Source organism: Geospiza fortis, unplaced genomic scaffold (genome assembly GCF_000277835.1).
Source record: "Geospiza fortis unplaced genomic scaffold, GeoFor_1.0 scaffold40, whole genome shotgun sequence".
NCBI classification, from domain to species: Eukaryota; Metazoa; Chordata; class Aves; order Passeriformes; family Thraupidae; genus Geospiza; species Geospiza fortis.
Window position 1 is genome coordinate 28,655,176 of NW_005054297.1, and position 5,380 is coordinate 28,660,555.

The 5,380-nt window shown below is 42.1% G+C and overlaps 1 non-coding gene across 1 annotated transcript; it reads right to left on the minus strand.

Moving 5' to 3' along the window:
• Positions 1-796: 796 nt before the first annotated feature.
• On the minus strand, positions 797-927 carry LOC115947736. Its single transcript, XR_004081586.1, has one exon. It is a non-coding gene; the product is annotated as a U6atac minor spliceosomal RNA (small nuclear RNA).
• Between the last annotated feature and the right edge of the window lie 4,453 nt (positions 928-5,380).

Sequence of the window (5,380 nt, forward strand, 5' to 3'; positions counted from 1 at the left end):
AGACTTCAGAAGGGATGGATGGATGGATGGATGGATGGATGGATGGATGGAAGGAAGGATGGATGGAAGGAAGGATGGACGGATGGATGGATGGATGCAGGGCTTCTGTGCTCACCAGAAGCCCTTCTGGACCTTCACTCCTGCTCTTCGAGCCCACTCTGGCCAGGAGTACCTGCTGCTTTCCTTCCCAGAGCATGGACTCAGAGGCAGGCAGGGGAGCGCAGGGCAATGGAGCACAGCTCTGTTTTCCATTGTGGGAAGAAGGGTAAAACCTGCAAGAAGAAGACAGAAAGGAATTTTAGCACATCACATCTGAAACCTGAATTTTACCTGCATTGTGAAGAAACCCCGAGTCAGTTCTGGCTGCACACCTGACAGCAGCATTTAGAAGTCTTCTGTAACCTACAGTAAAGGGTTCTGTGCATTTGTGTCTATACCTCAAGTGCTGGAATAGACATGTTTATGCAATTCACTAGCCTGAAATATTTTTGAACAACCACCAGTGAATTTGGACAGGCAGCAACTTTAAATACTAGCCTTTTGCCTTGTCACAGAATATTCTGAGATGGAAGAGCCCCACAAGGATCATTGATTCCAACTCCTGCGCAGGACACCCCAAGAGTCACACCATGTGCCTGAGAGCACTGTCCAAATGATTCTTGAACTCTGCCAGGCTTGGTGCTGTGACCACTTTCCTGAGGAGCCTGTTCCACTGCCCAACCACCCTGTGGGAGAAGAACTTTTCCCTAATATCCAACCTAAACTTTCCCTGACACAACTTATGCTGCATTTTGGGTTAAACATGGTTAGATGCCGCAAAGAAGGTGGCAACGGAATGCCTTAACTGTATGCATTTTGTACAGACCACAAGGGACTCTTCCATCCTTTTCAAGGGGAGTGCTGATCTTCTCTCCTTTCATACAACACTCAAAAAGGTCATAATTCAGAATTACTAAACATCCATAATTCATTAGACCAGACATCCAAGTGAATAAACCTTGTCCTGCTTCTACCACCTACTTCAAGCCTGCCATATGACTCCAGGAGGTTTGAGTGGATGTGCACACATCCTATGCCTTCACTTCTGCAAACAAAAGTCCTACTGAAAGGCACAGAGAAACCTGGTTTATGAAAAATGGCATATAATCAGTAGCATCAGTCTGACTGACATGTGCCTGCTGTCACTGCTCTTCCTGATCTTCCTTGTCTTCTGGAGGTGCAGAAGTTCTGTTTTCATCCATCTCTTGTCAGCCCAACATCCTTCAAAAGTACCACAAGCATATTCACAGCAGCACTACTAAATACAGAGAGCAGAGGAATGATTTGGAAGCAGCAGTATTTCCCTGTTAGATTCTTGTGTCTCAGATAATGAGATGCATGATGCCTGCCTCGTGCTGATAGCTGGGCTGTTGCTTGCTTTTTATAAGAAATGATTTGCTGGTGAAAAGCCAATCAGCAAAATGCTGAACCTATTACTATGTAATTTCATGTGAAAAGAGATAGAAACAACCTGTATCCTTGGATAATAACTAAATATTGATTTTCTAGTAGTTGTTTTATCTTCACCCAAATCACCATTTATTAATGGAGACAGTTCAGCCTCTGGTTTAAATAGGATTTACTGAAGTTTAAGTCCCTATTTCTCTTACACTGCAGCTCTAGGTAAGCAAATGGTTGGTACATCTCTTCATCAGTGGGCACAAAGCAAAGGTATTCCAGACTCTCAAGGTGAAGGTCATGAGCTTCATTTTTTTGAGAGAAACAGCAAAAAATAATGACAAGATTCAGATGCAAAGAAACCCAGGAAACACTAGTCCTTCATGCAACATACATTTAAACCTTGAAATCTTTGCCTATGGAGTATTAAGTGCTTGAATAAGCATTAAAAGCAAGACAGGTTTGCTTGGACAAGTTGGGATTGAAATATAACAATTTTGTAGCATTCAAGGATTTATTTAATATAAATTACCAATGTGCAGTGTGTGTAGCTCTGCAGAAAACAGGATGTACTGGAGTGAGTTTTTATGATATGCCTGCTCTGTCACTATTCTCTCCCCATCAATTATTCACTTCTTCTGGCCCTCTGGGGTTAGATAGATCTTTGATTCAATCTTGTCTACTCATTTTGATGCTCTGAAAAATAAACTCCTACATTCTGTAAGTAATTTTCAGTTTGACCTTCTATACACAAAAGGTACAACCTCTGATTCAGGAAAGGCAATTGATGAATAAAGAGCTTGTCTTTTTACCTTGCTTGTGTCCCAGCTGGTGAATAAAAATAAGTTACATTGAGTCCACATTCAGAGTTCACATTTCTGATTCAGCTATGAGGGAAAGTGAATGAATTGGAGTATAGCGCACCAAGAAGAAAAGAATAGTAAAGCAGAGAATCTAGGTTCATCTATCTCCTACAAATCAATCAATCAATAAGTAAATTTCATCTTTTTAAAGATGTCTTGGCTGTTTCAAACTGAAATTGGAGATTTTTGTCTCCCAGATTTTAAGGAGAGGCAGGATGCACTATTATTTGACCTCATAACATGTAAAATTGCTGGCTTCCATGGCAAAGAAGAAAATTATGAAAGAAAATTAAGTGCTCTTGTTAGCAAATACACTTAAATTAAAATCCTAAAATGTTCCTTACTAATGAAAACCATCAAGAAATCCCTCCTAGCTACATTAAAATGTCAAAATTTTATTGGAAATAGATATTTCTCATAAGAACAGACAAGAAAGTTTGGTTTTCTGCATCCATTTTATTACCCTGACAATCACCATCTCAGTTAATTCTCTCATCTGATGCAATAGAAGACCTTCAGGGCTGCCAAGGCTTGAAGACTACAGAAATTAGTGTCTGCACAAATAAGATTATAAATTATCATGACAACTCAACAAAAATGTTGTGAAATCATGTCACAATATGGAAACTATCTCCCAGAAGGTTGCTTTTCATTAAGGTAACTTTTGTGATGCACACCTTTCCAGCTTGTTCCCAAATCTGTCTGGAGAATGGCTTTAAATGGATGTCCAGCCAATCACGTAGAGCCTCACTAAGAGAACCAAAAAATGTTAACCTTTGGGCATGATGGATGTTTGTGATGATTCTGTGACTAGTCTGAATCAGACAGATGGAGCACTGTCATTCCTATGTGATGTATCTCTCAGGAAGATCGCAGGGTCACAGAATGGGTAAGGTTGGAAGGGACAACAGTGGGTCACCTCCTCCCTGCTCAAGCAGGGCCATCCCAGAGCTCATGGCACAGGGTTGTGTCCAGAGGGTTCCTGAGTATCTCCAGTCAGGGAGACTCCACAACATCTCTGGGCAACAGGTTACAGGGCTTGGTCACCTGCACAGTAAAGAAGTTCTTCCTCGTGTTCAGGTGGAACTTCCTGTGCATCAGGTTCTGCCCACTGCCTCTTGTCCTGTTGCTCTGCACCACTGAGCAGAGCCTGGATCTCTGACATTCTCCCTTCAGATACTGATAGACAAGGATGAGGTCCTCTCTCAGTCTTCTCGACACTGAACAGGCCCAGCTCCCTCAGCCCTTCCTCACAAAAGAGGAGGGTGATGCTCCAGTGCCTTCATCATCTTTGTTCCCCTCTAATGGACCCACTCCAGGGCTTCATTGTCTCCCTTGAACTAGACACCACTCCAGATGTGGCCTCACCAGGGCTGAGCAGAGGGGCAGGATCACCTCCCTTGCCCTGCTGGCATTGCTCTTCCTGATGCACCCCAGAGTACCACTGACCTTCCTGGCCACGAGGGCACATGGCTGCTCCATTGTCCCCAGAGCTGCTGTCCAGCAGGCTGGCCCCCAGCCCGTACTGGTGCAGGGCGTTATTCTTGCCCAGGTGAAGGACCCTGCCCAGGTGCAGGACACTGCATGTCCTGGTTGAAATTCAGATGGTTCCTCTCTTCCCATCTCTCCACACTGAGGTCCTTCTGAAGGGCCACAGGGCACTCACAGTAGTGATAAAACCCACAAATATTGAGGCAAAAGGGCTGCCATCCTGGAAGAGATACTTTCTTCTCCTTTTTGGCACATTTAAATGCCAAGTCTTATTTTTATTTGTCATATTTTTACAGGAATGTGTGTTGTAAAACACACTCATTGGGCTAACTGCTGCTGCTCTGCACCATTACAGAGCCAGAATAATTTCAGGAGAATTGAGTGAAAGCGCCATATTGCCCCTTTAAAGAAGTGTGTGCACGGGCACTCACAAACCAATCAGGCAGTAGTTTTACAGAAAATGGTTACAACAAAAGGAAAAATTCAATTGCAGCAAATATTTTGATCATGTCTGCGCATGGAATAATGAAAGAAACCCAAACAATATTCTTACTAGAGTCAATAAATGCTATTAAATTACAAAGAGAAGAATTCACACCTACAGGTGTTTTTCATGCTTTTTTGTTTACTTTTTCATCTGGTAAACTCTTACTGATCTTGTACTGCTGTTGACTCATAGTCAATATGCTTGTCTGAAAAAATATCTCCATGTCTCTATTTCACTTGAGCCTGTATCTCTTGTAGTTTCCACAGGATGCTATGGTTCTGAAGCTGGCTGCTTACTTTCTGCCAGTTCCAATGATAAAGAGCCCCAGGTCATGTAAAACAAGCAGCACTTCATGAACATCTTTGCTGCTGGTCTTTCTTTCAGAGAAAGAAAAAAAACAAGAAAAAAGCTTTACCTAAGTTTGACTATTTTCTCTGTTTCTATGGGAACAAGAACAGATGAAGGAGCAACTGCCAGCCATCAGCTGGACTGCTAAACTCAAGCCAAGGAAACTGGCTGCTGATGAGGAGCTTCAGGCTTCATTTGGACTGTCCACTGAGTTGCTAAATTTGAAATTTTGCAGTGTGGAGAAACAGGGAACTGCATCAGGTTTAAAACCAGTGAAAATAGTTTTTCCCTGGGATCTCTTCAAATCTTGTGACTTCTAGGAAAAACTCAGGATAAAATATTTATTTTTACTAAAAGAAAGAACACAAAGACTAGTAAACCTTCTTGCTCAGCTGATTAAATGACCTTGAATGTTTTTTCAATTTTCATAACAATACTTAAAAAAGATGGAGATCAGCAGATATCACCATTATCACAGATTGTCAACTCAAACACTTAGCTGAGTGAAAAGGGTACCTAACAGATATGGGGTTAACAGGCCTGAGAAAAGGTTCTTTTTATCACCCATCCCTGACCACAGCTCTAATCCCTGACTCTGTTACCATTTCACACAGATGTTCTTTTATAAAATCTGATCTCCTGGCTCTAAGACCTCAACTTCTCCTTTCTATCCTCAAGCCATGTAATTTAGAGCTCTCTTGCAATAAAATCCCCTATCTTCCTGTTATCCCATTTTCAGGCATCTCCATTTCAA